At 42.9% G+C, this 27,245-nt stretch overlaps 1 protein-coding gene across 2 annotated transcripts in view; it reads left to right on the top strand.

The window, feature by feature from the left end:
- SYT1 (synaptotagmin 1) overlaps positions 1–27,245 on the top strand; it is a 536,537-nt gene that overhangs the window by 122,930 nt on the left and 386,362 nt on the right. For both annotated transcript variants that reach the window (XM_084811795.1, XM_084811796.1), the window contains exon 2: positions 5,600–5,700. The gene's annotated coding sequence lies outside the window, so the exon portion shown is untranslated. The remainder of the gene's footprint in view (positions 1–5,599; positions 5,701–27,245) is intronic.

Here is a 27,245-nt window from a genome sequence, read left to right as displayed (position 1 = left end):
GATGAAAGGATTCTTTTCAAGGCTTTAATCCTTTTACAACTTAATGACTCTTTCAGATGCTAATCACCAGTGACTAAGCAATGAACAGCAGAGTAGCTTATGCTCCGGGTAGGCAGTTGGTCCCCGTTTGAAGGAGAATTACTTGAAGACCCTGAACTTATGGGCTAGGGAGAGTTCCTCCCTCTTTCCCTTGGGTCCACGGGACGCGGCCGTTGCTTGCGCACCAAACGGGTGCTACGCTTCCTTTCCGTGCCCTCCATCGCTCGTCGCTCCCTGCATCTGCATCGAGTGTCTAGCAAGCCCCCCTCCCACACTCTCTCACTGCCAGAGTCACTATCTATCTCAGGAATGCCGGCAGGAGGAATCTCTGCCAGCTGCTGTGCCTGCGAGGGAGGAGCTGGCTCCTCTCCCATGGATTGCTGATCCTCCTCAGAATCAGAACTGCTCTGGGGTTCTATTGGCTCAGTTTCCACCCTGACAAGATTCAATCTGTGTTAGATGGGTTGATCCTATGCCATTCCTGAATCTTCACATGGTGGCAGTGGCAAGGAGTGCATTTTCACCATTATGCTTGGTGCACCAGCTGCAACGCTTCCTGAATCAATCTGAGTTGGCAATAGTTATCCATGCCATGGTTACATCACGTTTAGAGTGTCCAGAAGCTTCCATTAGTGCAAAATGCAACCACTAGGCTGCTAACTGGTGCACAAAACCAAGACCATATTGCACCTGTCTTAAAAGACCTGTGGGTGCAATTCAAGGTGCTGGTTTTAATCTTTAAAGCCCTAGGTCTGGCTGTCTGAGGGACTGCTGTCCTGTAGTAAACCTGCTGGGGTATTAAGATCTGCAGGAAAGGACCTTTTGAGGGCACCATTCACCACAGAGACTCATTTGTTGGGTATTTATCAGTGTGACAGGGCTTTCTCCTATGTTTCCCCCAAACTATGGAATGCGTTTCCTCAAGAACTATAAGAACACCACACTCTTGGCCTTTAGAAAGGGTGGGAAAATGCATATTTTCACTTCAGTCTTTTAAAATATGTTTTACTGTTTCAAAGTTCTTGGTATAAGATTGTATTGTAGGTTGTTGAACATTGCCTTGATAACTTCTTAATGGATAAGGGTTATATAAAGGTTTAATAAATAAATACATACATAAATACATAAATAGTCAAAACTAGACTACTGTAATGTGCCCTTTGTTGGGTTGCCTTTGAAGATGACTTGGAAGCTTCAGCTGATACAAAACACAGACACACAACTCCTTGAGGGGCTAGACAGTCAGATCATATTACACCAATTCTGTACCATCTGCATTGATTGCAAGTGCATTTCTGGGCCCAGCTCAAAGTGCTGGTTTTGACCTTCAAAGCCCTAAATGATTGAGGACTAGATTATTTGAAGGACTCCCTAAACCTGTATGCTTAAGATCACCTTCAGGGGCCCTACTTGTTGGTCTACCGCTAAGATCAGTAATGTTGACAGGCACTAGAAATCATGCCTTCTCAGTGATGGCCCTTACCCTATAGAATTCCCTCCCGAGAGATATGTAACTGCGTCTATCTGTGGCCACTTCTAAGAGGGCGTTAAAAACATATCTATTTTCTTTGGCTTTTAACTGAAAGAGTTTTATGGTATTTGCTATTGCTGAATATTTTAAATTGTATTGTAACTGACTTATTTTCAAACTGTTTTTTAAGTTTAATGTATTTTTATCATTTTTTGACACTGAATTGTATTGCTTTTATATTGTAAGCTGCCTTGGGATGACCATGATCTTGAAAGATGGCAAAAGAAATACATTGCAATATTAAATAGAATAAATATTATGAGCTTGGATCAGCCCCTCTATGTAGACAAAAGGGGAATCTAAGTTTTCCTTTCAGGCCTGAAAACCTGAACATTGGGAGATCTTTAGGAGAGCTCTCTGGTGCAATACAGTATAAGGCGCTGTGGTCTCAATAAAATGGGGAGGCCTGGTGTGTGAACATGTCTACTGCTGAGCCTCTTTAGAATTAGCCATTGATTATAGCTGACTCTTAGCACCACAGATTGCAATTCACATGAAAAGCTGCAGTACAGCATCCATAGAAGGTAACCATTTAAGTTAACTGCCTACAGTGAGTACATCAGCTTTGATGTAAGATGTGGCCCAGAGTAAAGATTGCCTCAGTCAATTTGCATGTGATTAGCAATTCTGTCTTTTGGCACTACTGACTGATATCTCCTTCTTCAGAGAGACTTTAGATAAACACCTGTGGAGTCTTGGGGATCAGAGAAGATTCCAAAAGCTCATATCAGTCAAAGGATGGGCGTAAAATCTCAATTTTCTCCATGAGCAAAAAGATGAACAAATGATAGAGCAGTAAAATGCATTGAATCTAGGAACTACCAAGACCTTATCACTTGACATTAGGGATGTCAGAGAAATTCACAGTGGGTTCAAATCAGTTCAGATTTCTATGAATCTGACCTGCAGATTCCATAGAGGACCAGCCTCATCCAAGTCACATGGATTCTGTGGACTTGTGGACTGGTTTTTCACTTTTGCAGGGAATTTTTGCTAATTTGCATTAACTAATGTGGATTGGTGCATTTGTGCAAGTGTGCATTAATGATAATGTGAATTAGTGCAAGCAGAACGAAGTAATGATTTCATTATTTTTTCTGGTAAAAAAAATATGATTCTATCAATGAACGGATGATGGATCGAAAGACATCTGATAATCTTCAGAACAGAGATGGAACAGAGTTAACCTAATCCATACATCCGTACTTGACACATACAAATAATACAAACAACATTATGGGATCACTTGTTTAATTAAAAAAAATGTGTTTATGTCATTGTCAAAGGAAAAAACACAGAGAGAAGAAAATGGAGAAATCCCAGGTGCCTATAGAAAAAGGTTTATTGTAGATCTTTTATACTGGCCCTATATGTTTCGGAAATAGTAATTTCCTTCTTCAGGGGCTACAATAAAAATATATACATACATCATCTTGGTTATTTCATGTTACTCCAGAAAATATAAAAACATCTCAAACACTCCTAAAATAAAAAATTGCTATAAAAATTATATAAATTTCACTACCAATCTTAACCTATACACAATTAATACTTCCCATATTCATATGAAAATCATGAAATCATTACTTTTACACTTATTGAAACCAACAAGGCAAAGAATGAGAATGACAAAGTGCAAAGATTTGTTATTGTCTGTATATATATAAAAAATTCAAGTGAGAACATCAGGATTACTTTAACCACAATAATTATCACATTAAAAAATAAAACATCAATACTGGTTTATAATATTAAGAAACCTTCTTCACATAGAAACAGACCAATGGCTTGTCTGCCTTACATTGCACACTTGAAAATGCCCAGCACCTTTTGTATAAACATATTACCAACAATTTATATAGATTGTGTTGAACTACCTTTATAACAGGGTGGGCTTCATGAAGTAAATTTTTAATAATGAATATGAACCATTTGTCAATAGCTCTGAAAAATGGCATCCCTAAGGCATTCTCTTAAAAGAGAGGATTTGCCATGGAAAAAACCTAAATTCCAATTCCCTTATATTATGCCACCATTTAGTAAGATAATCGGATAAATTAAAGTCCTCACATCTTATTGTACAGAGTTTTAAAAAATTAATTTAACAACAGGCATTTGTTCACCTGTAAGAATCTGTTATTCTTTAAAATTGTCTTAGATGGTGGACGGAGCAACCCTATGGTCGCTAGACAGTGCCTAGATGCCATAGGATAAGTGGTTTTCCAGCAACTGACCTTCCCCCCCTTCCACGCTGTCTCAGAGGCAGCGCAGAACAGCCCCGTCCTCCATGCTCGCAAGAGGAGCATGGAGCAGCCAAAACAGGGCATTTCGGGGTGGGGAAGGCGGAAATGCCGGTACGATACATCCTATGTGTTGTCTGGCAGCCCCCCCCCCCCCCCGTCTGCCTTCCTGTGGCTAGACAGCCGAAATTGGCTGTCTAGCTGCAAATGCAGGGCAGGAGAAGCACGGAGGGAATGATCCCCTCCATGCTTCTCCTGCCCTACATTGGATAGGTGGTCGCCTCCCAGTTTGGAGGCGGTTGCCTATCCCCATAGGATTGAGCCCTAAGAAACTTTATTTGAATGACCAGGAAGACAAATAGAGAAGGGAAGAGAGGTTAGGAATGTCCATACTAAAAAAATTGTTTGATATAGAACCTAACTACACTTTACTCCCTTGCTTTTTGTGCCAAATATAAACAGATCCTAGACTCACCCAAAAACATTGTAATCTTGTACGAGCCATAGTCTCCCCAGGAAGTTATTTACTTAACGCCCACAAACTCACCTTATCTTGTAATCCATGTACTAAGACAGACAAACCTCATCCGTTTGTATTAGCAGAAAGGGCCCCATGGGCTAGCTTAAATCATTTAGATAAAATGCCCTGAATTGGCTACACTGACCGAAACATTGATGCTACATAAGGAAAAAAAAAACTCCTCTCTCCTTTCCTGATTCTGAAAAAACTTAAAGAATTATTATCCCGTTTACAACAATGGTAAATAATCAACATCTTCATTCAGTCCTATAGGAGAAACACTACCAATCTTAAAAAATCCAAAATATTTATCTTCTGAGGAGTAGCTTATTATTAGATCCATGCAGTTTTTCTGTTACCCCAAAGGTAACCTTGAACAGATGGAACAGAGTTAACCTAATCCATACATCCGTACTTGATACATACAAATAATACAAACAAAATTATGGGATCACTTTTTTAAAAAAGTGTTTATGTCATTGTCAAAACATACACACACACACACACACACACAAACCTGAACCAGGCCAATGAGTCAGATCATTCAGTCATCTAGCCAATACTGACCACTCTCATTAGAAGTGACTCTCCAAGCTCTTGAGCAAAGGTCTGTCTACAGACCTGTTACCTGACATCCTTGCATTAGACAAGTCAAGGATTGAATCTTGGACCATCTGCATGCAAAGCCTGTGTTGTACCACTGAGCTGCAGTACTCTTCCTAGAGAAGTAAGGGAACTGCTTCCCCCAGGCTAGATCAGGGTGTGGAACCTCATGCCCAGGGGCAAAATCTGAACTACCTGAAGTTCCAGTCCAGTCCTCTGTGGTTTCCCATATGACCACAATCCTTTCCCCTGGCCCTACCCCCTTCCCCCAACCGCCACTCATTTGGTGATTTCCTGAAAGAGGCAATACAATGGCACAATAAAAGCCTTGTCTGGAAGGACCCTCAGTGTACCTGTTTTCTTTTTCTTTTTGCATTTATTACTCTGTAAATGGCGAAGTCTTTATCTTGAGGATCATAAAATGAAATTTTACAGTCAGATTTATACTGGCTGTAAAGTACTGTGGGTTGGATCCAAATTTAGTCATACTTAAAGTAGACCCATTTAATTCAATGAAAATTAAGTTAGTCATGACTTTCATGGGTTTACTCCAAGTATAACTATTTTAAGCATGATGACAGTGGGTCTGCTTTGAGGTCCAGGTGGTTAATATGAGCAAATATGAAGGATCTGAGTAACTCTTCCACCCCCCCTTTTTTTAAACAGGAAAAAGAACCTGAGCATCAAGGAATCTAGACCCAGACTTTTCAGCCACCAGTTGAGGTTTCCTTGTGAATGGGAAACAGTATTGATGCCATTCATATAAGGTATCTTAAGTCGTTTTCGTATCATTCTTGCATGTGAAATGGTCACCATGTTTATTTATAAATATACTAGATCTATTTTTTTTAATGAATGGAACAACACTTTGCTATTATTATTACTGTTCCAAGGCAATGTGAGAAATTAACGGTGTTTGGAGACCATTGCTTCCTCACTCTACCCCCTCCCACAACTTTAGCGATCAGCGTGTACTTCATCAAACTCAATGTTTTCATGTTTTCATGGTTCATTGTTTCATAGATGAACTTCAGTTGTCTTGTATCTAAAAAAACAAAACAAAACGTTGTGGCATCTGTCTTTGTCTTTTGATACCCAAAACATGTGAATCACTTGAAAGCAAGCTTGCCATTGTTTGGTTTCATTTGCATTCTACTTCTCACGTACATGCACAGGGAGTAAAACAATAACATACAAGGGCTATCCCAGAAGCAGCAAAAAACATTCTTTTGTGATATATACCAAAGCATTGTGGTTGCACATGTGAATCTTAGCATTCAAGAATCATGTATTACTGCTTGCCTTTTTTCTCTCATGACTAAGGGAGCAATTCTATGGCTGCTAGTCAGCAGCTAGACGGCCATAGGATACATCGGTTTCTGGTAGGGGTGGACGAAAGTCACTTACCTTTTCTCTCAGCTTGTTCGCGGTGGGGGGAAGCGCTTCGCTGCTCCCCCCGCGAAGTTCAGGCCGGGGGGGGAGGCTTCCCGCCTCGCCCGGCTGAAATTCAGGCCGGGGGGGAGGCTTCCCGCCTCGCCCGGCCGCGAACGCGAAAGTTTAAAAAAAAAAAAAAAATGCCCCCTGATAGGCTACGTGACGATTCACGTAGCCTATCACGGCTAGATCTGCAAAGTCAGCCGTGATAGGCTACGTGAATCGTCACGTAGCCTAATACAGGTGACTTTAAAAAAAAAAAAAGCGCGTACGCGAATGGCGGCCCCCATAGGGAACCGCCATTCACGTTCCTTATTTAGTTGCTGTAGTCTACGTAAATGTTTACGTAGACTACGGCGAAACTGACTTTCCTCCCCTCCCACGCTGCCTTAGAAGAGGAGCATGGAGCAGTAAAAACAGGGCGTTCCGAGGGGCATTCCGGGGCAGGGAAGGTGGAAATGCTAGTGTGTGTCGTCCAGTGTGTCGTCCAGCAGCTGCTTCCCCCGCTCTGCCTTCCCGTGGCTAGACAGCTGAAATCGGCTGTCTAGATGCAAACGCAGGGCAGCTGAAGTGCAGAGGGGATGATCCCCTCCGTGCTTCTCCTGCCCTGCATTGCATAGGTGGTCATCTCTGAGTTCAGAGGCGGCCACCTACCCCAGTAGGATTGCACCCTAAGTGGTTCTGTTATTGGGGTCTGTTATCCAATGGTGAAAGACTAGAGATCTCTTCAAGAAAATCGGAGATGTCAAGGGAACATTTTGAGCAAAGATGGGCATGATAAAGGACAAAGAAGGCAGGGACCTAACAGAAGCAGATGAGATCAAGAAGAGGTGGAAAGAATACACAGAAGAACTATACAGGAAAGATCTTAATGTCCGTGATAACCATGATAGTGCGGTCACTGAACTTGAGCCGGACATCCTAGAGAGTGAAATCAAGTGGGCCTTAGAAAGCATTACTAACAACAAAGCTAGCAGAGATGACAGTGATATGCCAGCTGAGCTATTTAAAATCCTAAAAGACGATGCTGTTAAAGTGCTGCACTCAATATGCCAACAAATTTGGAACACTCAGCAGTGGCCACAAGACTGGAAAAGGTTAGTTTACATTCCAATTCCAAAGAAAGGCAATGCCAAAGAGTGTTCAAACTACCGTACAATTGTGCTCATTTCACATGCCAGCAAGGTTATGCTCAAAATCCTACAAGCTAGGCTTCAGCAGTATGTGAACCGAGAACTAGCGGAAGTACAAGCGGGGTTTCGAAGAGGCAGAGGAACTAGAGATCAAATCGCCAACATTTGCTGGATCATGGAGAAAGCAAGAGAATTCCAGAAAAACATCTATTTCTGCTTCATTGACTATGATAAAGCCTTTGATTGTGTGGATCACAACAAACTGTGGCAAATTCTTAAAGAGATGGGAGTACCAGACCACCTTACCTGTCTCCTTAGAAACCTGTACGAGGGACAAGAAGCAACAGTAAGAACCGGACATGGAACAACCGATTGGTTCAAAATTGAGAAAGGAGTACGACAAGGCTGTATATTGTCGCCCTGCTTATTTAATTTATATGCAGAGTACATCATGAGAAACACCAGGTTGGATGAATCACAGGTCGGAATTAAGATTGCCGGGAGAATTATCAACAACCTCAGATATGCAGACGATACCACCCTAATGGCAGAAAGCGAAGAGGCTCAAAAGAGCCTCTTGTTGAGGGTGAAAGTGGAGAGTGCAAAAGCTGGTTTGAAACTCAACATTAAAAAAACTTAAGATCATGGCATCTGGCCCCATCACTTCCTGGCATATAGAAGGGGAAGAAATGGAAGCAGTGACAGATTTTATTTTCTTGGGCTCCAAGATCACGGCAGATGGTGACTGTAACCATGAAATTAAGAGACACTTGCTCCTTGGGAGGAAAGCTATGGCAAACCTAGACAGCATAGTAAGAAGCAGAGACATCACCTTGCCGATAAAGATTTGTATAATCAAAGCTATGGTTTTCCCAGTAGCAACGTATGGCTGTGAGAGCTGGACTATAAGGAAGGCTGAGTGCCGAAGAATTGATGCCTTCGAACTGTGGTGCTGGAGAAGCCTCTTACGAGTCCCCTGGACTGCAAGGAGGTCAAATCAGTCAATCCTAAAGGAAATCAACCCTGACTGCTCATTGGAAGGACAGATACTGAAGCTGAAGCTCAAATATTTTGGCCACCTAATGCGAAGAGAAAAGTCACTGGAAAAGACCCTGATGCTGGGAAAGACTGAAGGCAAAAGGAGAAGGGGACGACAGAGGATGAGATGGCTAGATAGCATCACCGATGCAATGAATATGAACTTGAGCATGCTCCGGGAGAGAGCGGAGGACAGGAAGGCCTGGCGTGCTATGGTCCATGGGGTCACGAAGAGTCGGACATGACTTAACGACTGAACAGCAAATCCAAAGGTGTCATTCCACTAGTGCAAAGCTTCCATCATTTGTGGAAAACCTGTTTTCATCCATGCTCATGTGTTGAATCCAGTGTTTGATTCTGCTTACGCAAGGCGTTGCACAAGGCCTTCCACAACTCATTATTGCTAGGTGTTGTTTGCACTAGTTGTGCCAGTTGTTTTGCTAGGAATTGCATAACCACTACAGGAACAAATCAATGCCAACTCTTATAATTTTTCATTAGTGTAGCATTGGATATAACCCAATGTGTTTTAGCTAGAGATGTATTTTATTTGCCAGATTTTTACACTGCCTTGCAATATCCTGTGTCCAGAAGGTATTCTTTTACACACCATATATCACTGAATTTGCATTGGCTAATCATGTTGTTCCTTCATCCATGTTGTTTCACAACTGCTTGTTGTTAAATGTAGACATTGACCATTTGAATTCACACAGCAACAATGCCTATGGCCAAAAGCTGTATTGCACAAATCAGTGTGCTTCTATTGAGTTCAGCACAAGTTCAAGGTATGGACTGGTTCAGACATTAAAAGTGCACACCAGCAGCCCCAAAAGATGAAGTCATGTAGAGAACACAATGTGTGATCTAAGACATCCATGTCTACAGTTGCTGCTGCTTCCTGGGATTAATTTCTGAGAATGCAGCAGCACATTTTTTAGCTATTGTGATCATGGTAATCCTGAATCTGTGGATACCCTAGGGTAATATGATGCATTTGCCATTTCACTGAGTTCCTGGGAACAGTGCACACCATGCGGAGGATATTTTGAATGGTCTGAAATGTCCTTAAGGAGTTCAAATATTGTTGGTTAATGCAGTTCTGGAAACCATTTCTTCCTGACTAATTCAACTGATGTCAGTGGGAATACTGTGAATTTAGGAAGCTATTTCTACAGTCCATTCAAGTTAGCTATAATAGAATTACAAACTGTAGTCTTTTAATTTGGGTTCTCACATCTTTAAATATTCAGAAACAGTAAATGAATTCTACAATGCTGACATTTTATAATATTAATAATGATTATATTAATGCAAGTTAATTATGTCCAGACACTCAGAATCATGTTTAACTAATTGAATCTTATTTTCCCTAGAGTGATTCAAGTAGTTACAGACAACTAGTGATTTTTTTTTTTTAATTAGACGTTGCAGTATATTTGATGAGGTTAGCCGTCTTCAATCTGGCAACTTTCAGAGGTGTTGGACTACAACTCCCATAATCCACAACCACCGACCATGATTATTCATGTTGATGCGTATTGTAGTCCAAAACATGTGGAGGGCTCCAGTGTTGGGAAATTAGTATTTACTGGCAATTTAGTTATGATTTTACTTTAAATCACCTATTTACAATCATGGCATTTACACCATTTCCTGTCTACCAAAATTCAGTGCAGGCTAAGAGAAATGGCTACCTTGATGCTGAGATCCACTAACTTCCACTCACACAGACACCAGCTTCTAACAGAAGTGCTGTTATTTTGAAAACTAACTTGCATGCATACCTTCCATATTTAATACAGAAATAGGAAAAGAATAGAAGTAGCTTACTATATTCTGTAGTGAAGAATCTGTCTTACTTCGAAGACCCTTTGTTTGGGGTTGAAAAAAGCCCTAGGAATCTTGAATGAAGGTGGAACATGGCATCGGGGGTGAGGCTCTGTTTTATACTCTTGTACTATACCAATTTCCAGACTTGGTAACAATTATGTATTAAGCTTGCTGACTGGTTATTAGAAGGTGGTCTAGCTCCTGTTAAGCCCCGTATTCTAAATCTAAGTGCCTTCCATTTACTAACATCATTGTCAATGTCTTTGTTAAATCCAGAGAAACTTGAAACCCCCCAACTTCTGTTTAAGCATTCTGCCTGTATATCCTGAAGTTGGTAACATATCTAAAAAGGTACATCAACCACTAACTTTTCTCTTAAACTTCTCTCTTTTTTAAAGTTGAAATGACACTGCTATCCAAACAAGCATTTCCCAAAATTCTCTCTAGCTCAAACTAAGCCCACAGAACCAATCTATCAGGTCTACAGAACCAATTTAGCTATCCCTCCTATACCTATCATAGAATCATAGAATAGTAGGGTTGGAAGGGGCCTACAAGGCCATCGAGTCCAACCCCCTGCTCAATGCAGGAATCCAAGTCAGAGCATCCCTGACAGATGGCTGTCCAGCCTCATCTTAAACGCCTCCAGTGTGGGAGAGCCCACCACCTCCCCAGGTCATTGGTTCCATTGTCGTATTGCTCTAACAGTCAGGACGTTTTTCCTGATGTTCAGCCGGAATCTGGCTTCCTGTAACTTGAGCCCATTATTCCGTGTCCTGCACTCTGGGATGATCAAGAAGAGATCCTGGCCTTCTTCTCTGTGACAACCTTTCAAGTACTTGAAGAGTGCTATCATATCTCCCCTCAGTCTTCCCTTCTCAAGGCTAAACCTGCCCAGTTCTTTCAGTCTCTCTTAATAGGGCTTTGTTTCCAGTCCCCTGATCATCCTTGTTGCCTTCCTTTGGACCTTTGGACCCTCTCCAGCTTGTCTGCATCCTTCTTAAAGTGAGGTGCCCAGCACTGGACACAATACTCCAGATGAGACCTAACCAGTGCTGAGTAGAGGGGAACTAGTACTTCCCGGGATTTGGAAGCTATGCTTCTATGAATGCAGCCCAAAATAGCATTTGCCTTTTTTGCAGCCACATCACATTGTTGGCTCATATTCAGTGTCAAGGGCTCCTTGGAGGCCTCTCTCAGTCTAATCCAGTAGCCAATCCAGACACAGACAAATGGATTCTTTTCAAAGCTTTATTCCTCTTTTACAGCTTAACAACTCTACCGTTAGCAACTAGTTATGAGCAGCAGAGTACCTATGCCCTAAGTTGGAACAGTTGGTCCCCGTTTGAAAGGTAATTACTGGCAGACCCCTGAACTTAACGACTAGGGAGAGTCCCTCCCCTTTTCCCTTGGATCCTCTGGGTGCAGCCGTTGTTTGCGCGCCAACCGGACACTACACCTCCTTTCTGCGCCCTCCATTTGGCGCCGCTCTCTGCGTCGGTGTCACGCGTCCATCAAGTCTGCTTCCCGCGCTCTGTCACTCCCTGGACAGCCATCTAAGCTAGGAATGCTGGTGGGAGGAATCTCTATCAGCTGTTGGTCCTGGGAAAGAGGAGCGCGCTCCTCTCCCAGGAGCGACTGCTCTTCCTCAGAATCAGAACTACTCTGGATTCTATGGGCTCAGTGTCCACCCTGACATCCAGCTTGTGATCGACAACAATTCCAAGATCTTTCTCGCTTGTAGTGTTGTTGAGCCACGTATCCCCCATCTTGTAACTATGTATTTGGTTTCTTTTTCCTAGGCGCAGAACTTGGCATTTATCCCTATTAAATGTCATTCTGTTGTTTTCTGCCCAGCGCTCCAGTCTGTCCAGATCACTTTGAATTTTGTTTCTGTCTTCCAAAGTATTAGCTATCCCACCCAATTTGGTGTCATCTGCAAATTTGATCAGCATTCCCTGCACCTTCTCCTCCAAGTCATTAATAAAAATGTGGAAGAGTACCGGGCCCAGGACTGAGCCCTGTGGTACCCCACTCATTACCTCTCCCCAGTTTGAGAAGGTCCCATTGATAAGCACTCTTTGAGTCTGATTCTGTAGCCAACTGTGGATCCACCGGATCGTTGTTTCATCTAGCCCACTTTGAGCTAGTTTGCTCATCAGGATATCATGGGGCACTTTGTCGACAGCTTTGCTGAAGTCAAGGTATATGATGTCTACAGCATTCCCACGGTCTACAAGGGAGGTTACTTGATCAACAAATGAGATCAGATTTGTCTGGCAGGACTTGTTCTTGACAAATCCATGTTGGCTTTGAGTAATCACGGCATTGTTTTCAAGGTGCTTACAAATGGATTGCTTTATCATCTGCTCCAGAATTTTCCCTGGGATTGATGTCAGACTGACTGGTCTGTAATTCCTAGGTTCCTCCTTTTTACCCTTTTTGAAGATAGGGACAACATTAGCCCTCCTCCAGTCATCTGGCGCTTCCCCCGTCCTCCTTGATTTCTCAAAGAGAATAGACAGCGGTTCTGAGAGTTGTTCTGCCAGTTCCTTTATTACTCTAGGATGCAGTTCATCTGGTCCTGGAGATTTGAACTCATTCAAAGTAATTAGGTGTTCCTTGACTGTATGCCTATCGATCTCAAGCTGCAATCCTGCCCCTTCAGCCTGCACTTCACCTTTGCCAGCGGGGTCATAGACCTTCTTTTGGGAGACGACTGAGCCAAAGTAGGAATTGAGCACCTCTTCCTTTTCTTTGTCATCTGTTATCGTTTTGCCATCCTTATTTAATAGCTGAACCATCATTTCTTTCCTCTGTCTTTTACTATGCACGTAGCTGAAGAAAGCCTTTTTGTTGTTTTTAGCATCCCTTGCTAGCCTCAGCTTGTTCTCAGCTTTAGCCTTCCTGACGCCATCCCTGCAATTCTGTGCTACCTGCCTGTACTCTTCCTTTGTTGCTTGGCCCTCTTTCCACTTCCTATATGTGTCCTTTTTTGTTTTCAGGTCATCCCTAAGCTTTTTGTGAAGCCACATTGGCTTCTTCTGTTGTCTTCCACCATTTCTTCTTGTTGGAATTGTTTGTGACTGTGCCTTGAGAATTTCCTTTTTTAAAAGCTCCCACCCATCTTGGACTCCTTTTCTCGTTAGCGTCGCTTGCCATGGGACCTTACTGATCATTGTTCTGAGTTTATTAAAATCAGCTTTCCTAAAATCCAGGGTATGCGTTTGACTACACTTGGCTTTTGCTTCCCTTAGAACCAAGAACTCAAGTGCAACATGGTCGCTTTCCCCCAGAGTTCCTGTCACTGCTACTTTATCCACTAAGTCATCTCTGTTGGTTCGGATCAAGTCAAGGATAGCCGATCCTCTAGTTCCTTCCTCTACTTTCTGTAGGAGGAAGTTATCTGCCACACAAGTCAGGAATTTCCTAGAGGGGCCATGTTTTGCAGAATTTGTCTCCCAACAAATATCGGGGAAATTGAAGTCCCCCATTACTACTACATCATGCTTCCTTAAAACATTGGCTATTTGCTTTTCAAAAGTTTCATCCTCGTCTTCTCCTTGGTTGGGTGGCCGGTAGTAGACTCTGACCACCAGGTTCCTTTTATTCTTTGCTCCATTTATTTGGATCCAGATGCTCTCGATGGGGCTACCAAGCTCCTCCTCCTGTATTTCTGTGCAGAGATATGTATTTTTCACATACAGTGCAACCCCACCTCCCTTTCCGTTCCTCCTGTTCTTTTCCATTCCTGTTCTTTTTGAACAAGTTATATCCTTCAATTGCTGTATTCCAGTCATGAGAGTCATCCCACCAAGTCTCAGTTATACCTATCAAGTCATAATTTCCCTCCTGTATCAAGAGTTCAAGTTCGTTCTGTTTGTTTCCCATACTCTGGGCATTAGTATATAGACATCGAAGACCATGTGCTTCATAGTCTGGCTTTCTTCCTACATGTATCTGAAGACTATTATTGGGCGCTATCAGAGCTGTTCTCTCCATTGCAGTGCATGCGCCTACATCCATTGTTACCCCCAACATTACATCTCCCTTCCCCGTAGGATTCAGTTTAAAGCCCTCCTGATGAAGTTCTTCATGCTGTGGCCAAACACATTCTTCCCATCCTTTGTGAGGTGCAACCCATCCCTTGCCAACAGCCCATCTTCCAGGAAGTATAGCCCGTGGTCCCAGAATCCAAATCTCTCTCGTCGGCACCACCTTCGTACCCAGAGTATTTTTCTTTCCCTTTCTATCCCTCTTCTAACTACTGGAAGGATGGATGAGAAAACTATCTGGGCCCCAAAGTTCTTGAGTTTCCTTCCCAGAGCTTCAAAGTCTGACGTGATTTCTTCGTAGCTCCGCTTGGCGGTATCATTTGTTCCCACATGGATGAGAAGAAAGGGATACCTGTCAGTGGGCTTTATGAGTGCAGGCAACCTTTCAGTCACGTCTCTAATCTGTCCTCCCGGGAGACAACATACCTGGCGAGTCCACGGGTCTTCGCGACATACTTGGGTCTCAATCCCATGCAGCAAGGAGTCTCCCACTACTACCACTCTTCTCTTCTTGTGGTTGTAGGCCTGGGTTTCATCACCTCCGTTTGACTGACCTTCAGCCTCTTGCTCACTCTCATGTAGGTTCCCCTGTGATTCTTCCTCTGCAGGCTGTCCTCCAGTCTCATCCGCAAGTACCTGGAATTGGTTCCACAGCTCCACTGCTTCCACTAGTGCAGAGTGGCGTCTAGTTCTTCTTCTCCTAACTGTCACCCTTTTCCAAGGAGTATCCTCTACTCCATTTTTCTTCACCTCAGCATTTCCCACTGCCTCATCTTGCTGTTGCTCTTCAAGCTTCTGGTCTTCCCTTTGCTGCTGTAGTTCCCCCATTCTGTCCAAGAACTCTTTGTGTTCTCTTATTCCCCAGAGGGTCGACAATCGCCGCTCCAGTCCACTTACTTTTTCTTTCAGCAGCGTGATCAACTTGCACTTATTGCAGATGTAGGCCATGTTGTTCTCAGGCAAGAAAACAAACATTGCACACACCTTGCAGGTCACCACCACTGGAGAGTCTTGTCCTTCCATAGCCTCTTTTCCCTTTTTGTGTCTAGCTTTGTGATTGTTCTAGACTAGCCTGTGCCTGTTCCTGTACTCAGTAGAGGTTAAAATCAGAGTCCCACTTGTGTGAAAGTGTGTGTTACAAGACAAATAAATGGAAAAACATTAGTTAAAGATAAAATAAAATAAAAAATGAAAAAAAAAACGTTAGGGGCCTCCCCCTTGACCTCCCCTGCCAAACTCCCCTGGCCAACTCCTGTTTGCTCCCCCTGTTCACTCACTCTGGTCGCTTGCTCTCTGGGAGCTTGCTTGCTTCTGTAGTCCCTGGACCAGCTGGAGCAGCTTGCTCTGCTCTGCTCTGCTCTGCTTTGCTCTGCTCAGCTGGGAGGCGGGAAACAGACTGAAGCTTCCCGCCCACTCAGCTGCTGGGAGTACTCAGGCCACACACTCCCAGTTGCTCTCAGAAGCACCTGGTGAGCTCACAGCCACTCAGAAGGATAAAGGGCAGCCCCCTGGGCTTCCTGCAGCCCACTTACCTCTTAGCCTCTGTCTGCTTTGTCTCTTCTACTGCTGCAACTCCCCTGGCCAACTCCTGTTTGCTCCCCCTGGTCGCTCACTCTGGTCGCTCGCTCTCTGGGAGCTTGCTTGCTTCTGTAGTCCCTGGACTACAGGGACTACAGAAGCAAAGATCAAAGATATCTTTGATAACTCTGCTGTCTTCTGCCTTAAATAAGCTCTACCTTTTGTGCTTCTTATGCCAGGTTGGGGAAGGCTAGGTTAGGTAATGGCAAGTAGAACACCAGTGCACACTGCACAGACTTCCATCCTACAAGTCAAATACTGCATTCCCCAGCACTAGTCATTAGTTATTTCTCAAACTCTGTTAATATTGTCTATCTGGTTTCTACTTGGGTAAACATTTAATCTGTGGTTTAAAAAAATCAAATTTGAATTTCTCTCCAGAAGAACAGTTGTTTTAGTTATCAGTAAACACCATTTGTGCCAAATTATTTTACTGTCATACTCCTTGTATTATTTCATGTTGCTTGCATTTATAAATGTTTAGAATAATATTTAACTTTAAGAAGTAATTTTATGAAGTGATGCACATGCAGACCAGTCAAAACCAGATTTGATTACAGTGCTGAGTTGGGGACAGCGGTCTATTGAGATTGTGTTGATCATTTTTTGACCCTTTCGAGGTTAAGGTTTTTGTTTTCTTGAAAGAATATCTATCACAGCCTTCTCCAACTTATTGCTCCCCAAACGTTTTGGCCTTTCATTCCCACTAGCCTCAGTTAACATTCCCAATGATTAGGAATGCTGAGAGATGTAGTCCAAAACATCTGGATAGCAACAGGTTTGGGAAAGCTGCCCTATCACATGACTACCTCAGAGGAATATTTCTTATTGCTGACCAAGGTTCAAGAACTAATGCATTCTCTCACCGGCCATCACCACGTGCTACTGTATTAATAAGAAATATTCTTCTCCTCCATATTTGACCCCAAACTGCACAAAAATTTCTCCATTCATAGAAACGAATCACCACCAAAACATACATGAACAGGCTTTCTCATACAGAATCACCACCCAAACACGCATGCATGCACACACACAAAATCTTTAAATACTCTGTTTTCAGTGTGTTAAAAGAAAGCATGTGAATCAGGCCTGTGAACAAATACATGAGGCGGCGAAAGAGCGTTATTTTAGTTGACTCATGTTTATTGATACTCAAAATCAAGCTAGAAACAAAGTGAAACTACTGTGGGAAAACTTTGTCTAGGAACTAATTCATTAAACTCATAATTTGTACTTCACAGAGGCTTCCTTTTTTCTTTTCAGTTCTCCCTAGATCTGTTGCCATAGGTCTTCATTTGATTCAGAACAGGCAACTGCCCTCTAAATTGTTTTGGACTATAATTCCCATAAGACCCAGCCATCATTACCAATGGTGAGAGGTTACAGGAGTTGTAGTCCAAAACATCCAGTGGGCCCCAAGTTGCCTAAGCCTAGTTTAGAACATACACATTCTGCTTATATGTCACTACCTCCCACTTCTATGGCGGTAGAATAACTAGGAGTAGAAAGCTGTGGAACACGGGTGGACCTCCAGATAGTGCTAGACTGCAACTCCCATCATTCCTGACCCTTGGCCAGGCTGGCTGTGGCTGGTGAGAGTTTGAGTCCAATGACATCTGCAAAGCACCGGGTTCCCAATCCTGGCTGTACAAGTACAATAACATTTAGTAGTGAATCAATTCAAATTCTAGGTACCCTATTGTAGCATGACTGATTCTGGAGGTCCTCAAGGGTGAGTCATCCTGATGGAGAACTGTTAAAGGCATTTTCATAGAGTCATACCTGGTGCCAACATTGTTATCTTTTTGGCGCCAGGTTACGACCATCCTCTTCTCTCAGGCATTTGGCAGCATGTGGTGAGTTTTTAATCAGGTCCAGGGTTTTTCTTACTGATTGATTAAAAATTGTGTGTCTTGTATGTTATTTGTTTGTATGTAAATGAGTTTTATTTGGGGGCCGCGGTGGCTTAGTGGGGCCGCGGTGGCTTAGTGGTTAAGATGCTGGACTGCAGACTGGAAGGTTGGCAGGACAGCAGTTCGAGACCCGAGTGCCACGTGAAAGAGTGAGCTCCTATCTTCAGTCCCAGCTCCTGCCAACCTAGCAGTTCGAAAGCAAGAAATTGCAAGTAGATTAATAGGTACCGCTTCGGCGGGAAAGGTAACAGCATTCCGTGCACCTCGGTGTTCAGTCATGCCGGCCACATGACCACGGAAGCGTCTTCGGACAGTGCTGGCTCTTCGTCTTAGAAATGGAGATGAGCACCACACCCTAGAGTCGGACACAACTGGTTGGGGACACCTTTTTACCTTTTAAATGGGTTTTATACTATCTATAATGAATTTTAATGGTTTTTAGTCTTTGTAAACTGCCCAGAGAGTTTTGGCTATTGGGCAGTATCGAAACGTAATAAATGAAATGAAATGCTTTGTAGAATTGGGATGCCAGCATCCATAGCTGTGAACTGAGTGGCAGTTATATTTCTGAATAAATCATATCCTCAGTGGCATATTCCAACCTTTGTCTACCATTGTCCTTAATGAGAGACCTCACTCAAGTCACTAACATTCAATAAAATATTTAACCCTGGTATACTCTCTTCCTTGGCGGAATGTTGTTTAGTTCCAAGTTCAGAATTCTGCACACCTCTCCTGAATATTTGAGAAAAGCTGAATGTTTTCTTTTACCACTGGTTCAGCATCCCCACCCACTGAAAATAAAGGTTGATTGCAGAAGGTGTGTGATGTGATCATGGAGATAATGAACATTAATTGCCATTCCCATTTGGCAGTCACCTGTGTTCCTTTTAGCTTCTTCTGGGACATATTTTAAGGATGTGACAGGGAGCTAAATAAGTCACCACTGTTTTTATCTGGTCCTGCAGATAACCCTTCCTCATTTATATACCCATGAGCAAATGTTTTGGGAGCTGAACATAAAGTCCCCCTTATGAAAGATAGCATGAAAAACTGCATGCACACTTAATTGTGTTTCAAATCCTCAGGCAAAGTGCTACTAAGCAGATTATTCACATATACCCTTAAGCTATAAGAAGATGAAGTGAAAAGCAAAAATAAAGTCCAAACAAACATAAGGCTAGAAGTATTTCAGAAAGATGGTATAGAGATAAATAGATTACCAGAAAGATGTGCTGGACTATAGGCGTTACTGCTTATTTTATAAAATTGAATTGCAATTTTGAGGTGGTTGGTTTCTATAGAAGAAAATGTTTTTTATTTGTTTGGTTTGAATCTTGATTGTTTGTTTTGTCTTTTGGAGAAGGGGTTGCAAGGAATAAGAAGGTAATAGTGGGTTGGGCAGAGCAATCCTATGGTCCCTAGATGGGCGTCAAATTCTGCAACTCAGTTTTATAAATTAAGCAACAATACCTACATTTCAGTATTGTATTTTACCTCAAAGAGTTTAGCATAGGTTAGCAACTTCTATTCTTTGTTTATTTTCAGGTACCAACTCTTGTTTCCTTTTTTTGTGTCTCTTATTATATCCTTTTAAACAAATATCAACTTTCAATTTGGGCCTGGAGATTTGAGTGTGAGTTTCTGGCAATCCCAAGAAAGCAGTTTCTCTCCCTACCTGCCTTGCCATTCAGGCCCATCTACCTGTGTCTACCTATTGCACCTAACGGGAAGTAAAAGGAAAGCAGGCTCCCTGCCCATGGTGTTAGGATCTCTCAGTTCATCACTACTCCAGCCCAGGCACATAACTAGTTCATAGCTTTGGGGTCCTCTTACTCAGGGTTAGAAAGGAAAGGGTGGTGGTAGCAACCTACCAATGAGATAGAAGAATGCACAACTGCCTGCCTCACAAAGCAGTTGTGGCAAAGTGAAATTAAAGCTATGATTGGTCCAGCAAAGGCAAGGGCACAAAGATATAACTCCTGAGTGAGGGTTCCAGAGCTAATCTTTCTGCTGGGCAATGGTTTCTCCTTGTAGCATGGCTTCAAGGAATAGCTCATTTGTCCCACTGGGTTCCCAAGGTGCATTTGCAAAAAGATTGTTGTGGGAATCTAATGGAGGACAACCTTTCCATGGAGTGACTTGAAACAGTGCTTCAAGTGACATATTTTCATGCCCCTCCTCTGAGGAGGAGGAGGAGAAGGAGGGAGAGCTCCCAGAGACAGACAATGCCAAGGAGCCACCCATGTTTGGAGATCTGGGGGAGCCTGAGCCCTCAGAGGAGATCACCACTAGTTCATCCTTGTAGGAAGAGGGGAGTTTCACCTCTGAGGCAGAGGCTGGGCAACCACCTAAACCCCAAGAGTGTCGCCACCTCAAGAGGCAGGCCAATAGGGTTCCTCTGAGAAGGAGTGTTAAATTGCAACAGAAGACTCCTTGGAACAAGGCCCTCCTCCCAAGTAGGACTTTTTCCTGTAATGCGCTGCATGTAATGCCTGTAATGTGCTGCATGTAGGCCTGTAATGTGCTGCAGCTGAGCCCTGGGTGGGGCTCAGGAAGCTCTGTCTATCTAAGCCTTCAGTTTTAGCCTAGCCAGTGCTCGACAGCATTGTTTGTAAGTTCCCGTGTCCTGCTTTCTGGATGTTGCCTTGTGATTCACCTTCTGTGCTACTGATCCTTGGACTCTCATGTGGCTCTTCTTCTGGATTGTAGCTTGCTGCTTAACTGTGCTTTGACCTTGCTTGTATCTGGACCACTCTTACCTTTTCCTGATTCCATACTGGACTAGAACTTTGTGCATGACTATTTGCCTGCTTTGCTGCCTTGCCTTTTGGATTGCCCCATAATTTGCTGTAACACTGAGTCTGATTCAGCCGCAGCAGGACACGGATTCCAAAGCAGTGCCATTTTCTTGCCTCCAGCTTCTGTCTCTGTATAACTGTTTAGAAAACGAGCTCCAGTCTAAAGCAGAGGAGTATGTGAATTGCTGGTACTGATCTGATTATGATGATCCTACACCCATTTGTGGAGGAAAAGGGGGCAGCTGTAGACCAGTGTTGGGATTTACCTGGATGACCCTATACATATGGATTACAGCACCGATAGGCAATGTGGCATCTGCAAGCACTAGTGTGGCCTTGGATACCTTTCCTGGCACCCAGTGAGGGGCCCTCCCCCTTCCATTTCTTATTTTCATAAAAATAACACACACAAAAATTGCTGGCAGCTGGGATTGCTTCAAAACAAAGTGGGGGCCCTAGCTACTCCCATCTTATTTTCCCATGAATGTCTCTTGGCCACATGTGGGGCTCGGGATATTCTTAGGAAATGAAGAGGCAGGTAGCTGCATGCTGATGCTTTAATCTGCGTCATGTCCATTTTGTGGTGGTACCTCTCTGGGTTAGAGTCTGGGATATTTTAATGAGTGGCAGCATTTGTCATCAGAGACCAGGGGTGCAGAACCTCAGGCCTGGGGCTCAAATCTGGGGACCCTACCCTTTTTCCTCTGACCACCAATCATTTGGTGGTTTCCCAGCCTTTGTGCAGTACTTTTCCCCATTCTAAAGGTTGAAAGGTCTCTCTTAAGCCTTAGTTACTGGCATTTTATCTTATTTTTAGGGTAAAATAGGCTGGTGTTTTTAGCCTTGCCTCTTTTGCCTTTGGCCCACCCACCACCGGAATGTGGCTCCTGAGAGCTTCTGTGAAATGGAATTTGGGCTGAAAGAAGTTCAACACCCCTGTCTTAGGCAATATTTGCCCCCAATGAAACAAAACAGGGTTAAACAATTGCAATAGTTCCTTATCAGTCTTGTCAGATAAAGATCATACCCTGCACAGAAATGGAATATTTTATGGAGCTGCTTAGGTGGTTGCACCTTATCTGTTGGGTCTCTGGAATGAAGTGAAGTGGGCTAAAGGACAAAAGGGCTGATTTTGTCACAAATCCCAAAGCAGCAAATCTCAAAATATACAGTACCCTCAAATATACAGCAGTACACCTAATATTGTGAGATATTCAACATATTGCATGGATTTTTATGCTGTGAGGTGATATTTATACCATGGGGTACAACTGATGGGAGATTTCCATGCTACAGCACTAAACTGGAAATATGGAAAATGTTTGTAGGAAATGCAGATGCAAAGCATCCTGGGAGAACTCCAAGCTGACATTTGGATCTGCTTGGATCCAGATTTAGTCATATTTAGAGTATACACATTGTAATCAATGGGAGTTAAGTTAGTCATGACTCTACCCTACTATCATGTTATTCACTTCTGCTCTACCGGCATGATATGGCAGTTTGACCGCCCAAGGCTCTCCTTAACACAGCAAGTAGGATTGCTTTGTTAGGCTGTGTAGAAGAACACATAGTGACCTAGGAGTAAGCACCAGTGGACTCAGTCAGACTTACTTCTGAACTGAATATATAGGATTGCACTGTTAGCGATCTATAAACCTCTCTTCTTCTTTCAGTAAAAATGGAGCAATATGCAGTGGTTGATAATGATGAATACAGTATCTTTCAGACTTTGTTATAAGGAAGACAGACCACAACCATCATTCATGTCTTGTTACAAAATGTCAAAATTAGAAAGAATTATCTCTAATGTTGTATCCTTTAAAAATGTGATATTAAATCTTGGTGTGTGTTTTTAAAGTGCAAATTCTTATCTGTGTGAGACATACCACATCCCTACAAGAGGTCCAAAAGTTGTGATACTTTCCTGGATTTAATTATCTAGCACTTTCCAGCTGCAGCCTGTCTGCTACTGACATGGGAAATTTCATTTTGTTCAAATATCTTTTGTGTGTGTCTCCTTGATATTGATAACAGTTGCTTGTGTTGATGCTTATCTCCTTTTTTAATTCAGAAAATGTAATAAAACAGTAAAATACAAAGTAACAGCTACATGCTGTGGTTAGGTAGGAAACCATCAAAGCAGTGCATCAAATTCAGGCTTAATACTGGGGGAAAATAGAATATGCTTGTTGTAGCTTAAGGTTTTTGTTTTTCATACTCTGATATCTCATGGCAGTGCAGATCACAGGCACTGTTTCAGCATGCCAACAAAACAAATCATCGGCCAAACAAGAAGGAAATGAAAATGGTTCTCATGGGGGTTCCCTGTTACATTTCCTAGCTAGTTTTCGGAATATATTGTTAATTATCACATTTATCTACACTGTGCCTCTTCCATGCACTTTTATGTTTGAATTCATTTCCTAAACAAAAAGCCATTGTTAATCATGCAGTTCAGTGGGGCTAATCAGAATGGTTTCTCAGTCAAACTGAAATTATTGGGCGTGGGCAGGGAGGAAGCTTTGCAATCACTCCATAATAAAATTGTGCACAGGTGGCAAGCTGATGCTTAGACCTCTTTCAATAGGTGTGCATTTGATTTTCTGTTTACATTGAAAATGGACACATTAAAGATATGAAGGAAGGCAGACATACAGAAAATACAATGGGGAGAGGCTTTCTGATACATTTCCACACTGTCCCTAATTTAGGCCAGTGTTGCTGGGCAAAGGAGTTGGCAGGGTGTATGTGTGCTGGAGGAAAACAGTATTCTGTATGTGCACTGATGTTGACAATGGTCTCTAATAAGGCTTTATTTATTACTTTGGTCTATGCTGGACAGCAGGTGGGACCATGAAGTACATCTGGCCTGTTAGCTTTGTGAGCGATTTTTTTAAAAATCCACTGTTATCTCACAGTGAAAAAAGAAATGAACAGTTGGGGGCAGGATGCTGTGTTTCCTTAATTTAACCAAACTCAAGGTATTTCAGCTCAAGGATCAGAAGGCTGTAATAAAGGAAGGCCCTTTTTGTCAGGGCCAGCATCAAAGGAAGACATGACTGGGTGCCTGCCGAGGGACCACACCCCTGCTAGGTTCCAGTGGCAAGAGCCTCCCTGGACTTGCTCTTCCTCTTCACCGTTGCGATCTCCTTGTTCACCTCTCTTTTGCTCTAGCCCCCTGAATGGTGCTGCTGAGAAGGAGGTGTAGGCGCCACTGCCTACTTGCTTCCTGGATCTCTGCCTGTCAAGCAAGCAACTGATAGCAGTGGTGAGAAAGAGGATAAGGAGCAATAGCTGCTGCTGACAATGGTGGTAAGAAAGTAGAGTCATTGAGGGAGGGGGCCTACCGAGGGTGTCTTGCCCAAGGGCTATCCAAAACCAGGAGTCAGCAGTGGCTTCTGTGTTTGGCTGAGCCAAAACCTCTCAAAATACTTTTCCTGAGAATATTTCTGACATTGTTTCCTTTTCTCATGCTCCTTGGAAAAGGCCACTTTGCAGTATAAATCCACTTTTATTTTCATGATATCTGCCCTTGCTCCTCCCTCTTGACAATGTCAGGTCCAGCCCATTGTGGAGCATACAAAATAGTGACTAGGCAGAAATATCCTTAGGAAAAAGGGAAGGAGCTGGGCTACCGCCCCTGCTGCTGATGAGCCCCACTTAGGGACGTACAGGTTTTGTTTAATCCATTCTCTGTATATTTCACAGATTGTCAGGCATCTTTACTCTGTCACCCGCTTGTTGACGGAATTGGATTCCCCCCACCCCCTTCAGAAAAGTAAGCAAAACAGTCTGCCACAATTTCACTGGCCCATAACATTTTGCATATTTTTCTTAGCTCAGCATATTTATTTATTAATTAAATTTATTAATTGCCCATCTGGCTGGTCACCCAGCCACTCTGGGTGGATGCTGGTCACCCAGCATACAATCAATGAGCAGCGCGCACAAAAAAACGTGGTTACACAACAGAGGCTAAAGAGAGATCAGGTATGTATAAAACTGTTTTCTGTGTGTGTTTTAATGGCATCTATATGAGCAGATTTTCCAGCAGCTTTCATATTTGCATATGACTGAATTTATGTAAAATTCCAGAAAGTAAAAAATCAGTCTGTGAGTCTGTGGAATCCACATGATTTGGAAAATGCCATTCCACTGCAGAATGTGCAGGCTGGATTCATAGAAGTCTAGTCATTTGAATCCATTTCAGATTTCTCCAAGAGCCCTTGCCCCACATACAAGAAACAGCTGGAGAATTTCTCCTCTTCCTTGAGAATTTCAGTGAAGCGATTCCCCCAAATCTCTGCACACTAGTAGGGTGGAGAATTTTGAGAATTTTGAGAGGACATTAGTCCACCACTGTAGATGGGACATAATTGATCCCTAGGTACAAACTTATAAGTCACAAGAAGAGAGACTGACATTTCAAGAGCAGGGGAGCAGGTTAAAGAAATACATTGACACCTTTGAATATGAGTTTCTGGCAGAAGAACTGCATGGCTTCTTACCATGTATATCTGACAGCATAATTCACATTCACATCATTTAAACTCCATATGTATTGCAGGTAAATATAATGGGCTAATGGGGCAAATTTGCTGTGAATGAACCATGCTATATAAGAAATGGCATTCAAGTCTGGGGAAATTGTGTCAGATTTGTGTACATGGCAGGGCCTGGACTCTTTCTTTCTTTCTTTCTTTCTTTCTTTCTTTCTTTCTTTCTTTCTTTATCCTAAGCTCAGAATCATTATACAAGTGAATTCTGGCATCTTCACTTTCATCTATTCTGCACTTTTTTCACCCGCCAGCAACAAAATGGTTGTTAATTTTTTTACAAAAACAAATCATGTGCAATTTTACAAAATGACATATTATTCTTTACCTTGGAACTGCTGCTATCTTACCATTTTGGTTCTAGGTTCTAAAATGTCTGTGTCTGTCTCTTTGAAAATAGCCTAAATGTAATGTAGCTTTCTGAACAAAAAAATATACAATACTGGGGGAAAGGATGACACTGTACAAGCAACAGAATGTGTGTACACATACACACACTCTCCTTCTGTCTCTTTGTCTCTGTCTCTCATAGATGCAGGTTGGTAGGCTTTTATGATACAAAATGATACACTCCATTGTATTTTCCCCCCTTTAACAGAAGAAAGGTGCACATAGACAAAAGCCCTAGACATTTTAATCTACCTATATTCATCTGCTGTAGTTACGAGAGAAAGCAGCTAATAATCAAACAGTATGTTTTCTATTGTCTGTTTCATGACCTTTTTCACTCTGTTTTGTGAATACGTTTGCTGGCCCTTGCACAGAGGACTCTGGAGCTAACTCAGGGTCAGACTATATAATACTTTAAATATGTAGTGTGCAGCTGACCCCCTCTTACTTTTGTACTCAGAAGAATGTGCAGAGCCCCCAGTCTAGATCAGGAAAACCATCTGTGAGCAGGGAGGTTTAAACCTCCCCCTCCAATTGTTTTCCAGAATTTCCCTTCTGCATGGTGGGAAATTCAGAAAACAAGTGTTTGGGGTGGGTGGGGGAGGTTAAAACCTTCTCTTCCCATGCATGGTATTCCTGATCTAGACTGGGCCCCTGTGCACATACTTGGGAACAGAAAGCAAAGAGAGGGTCAGTTGCACACTATTTAAAGTATCATGCAGTTTGACCCTCAGTCAACTAGTTTTTGAATATATTGTTCTGAAATATATACAACTCGCATACCACTGAGAATAGTTTGCAGAGTGCAAGAAGACTGAAGAGGGGTTTCTTTACATTGGTAGTTCTCAAAGTGAGCTGACCACTGACATGGTAAGGGAGTAGCAAGCTCCATCCAGTGTTCCCAGTGTGGAGTGATATCAGTAAGGCCTATATAAAGCTGTAGGGCAGGAACCAGCTGTTCATCCAGCATATAGCAGCATCCTATAACAGCTGGAGGTAGAATGTATTGTTGGCACTCTAAGGGAGAAATCCTATTGAGATAGGCAGCCGCCTCCGAACTTGGAGGTGCCTGCCTATCCCAAGCAGGGCACGAGAAGCATGGAGAGGATTGTTCCCTCCGCAATCCTCCTGCCCTGCTTTTTCGGCTAGACAGCCGATTGCAGCTGTGTAGCCACAAGAGCACAGAGCAGGGGAGGAGGCTGCTGTATGACACATTGGATGTGTCACACAGGCATTTCCGCCCTCCCCACCCCAGAATGCCCCCAGCCACACCCCTTTTTGGCTGCTCCATGCTCCTCTTGTGAATGCAGAGGATGGGGCTATTCCGTGCTGCCTCTGAGGCAGCGTGGAAGTGGGGGGAGGTTGGTTCCTGGAAAACACCATATCCTGTGGCCATCTAGCTGCTGACTAGCAGTCATAGGATTGCTCCCTAAATCTCACTGTGTGATGAACACAAAAAGTCAGGAGAGGTGGCCAGGGCTTAGGCTAGGGTTTAGATCAGATCTCCATGTTGTCAGACCAATGCCTTCCTAGTCAGACTATGAATCTTCCTTGATCTATTGCCTTTTCTTCCAC

Source organism: Heloderma suspectum, chromosome 7 (genome assembly GCF_057233095.1).
Source record: "Heloderma suspectum isolate Gila_16-S chromosome 7, 16-S_ref, whole genome shotgun sequence".
Classification (NCBI taxonomy): Eukaryota; Metazoa; Chordata; class Lepidosauria; order Squamata; family Helodermatidae; genus Heloderma; species Heloderma suspectum.
Note: the sequence above shows the minus strand (reverse complement) of the source record. Positions and strands in the feature narration are given on the sequence as shown.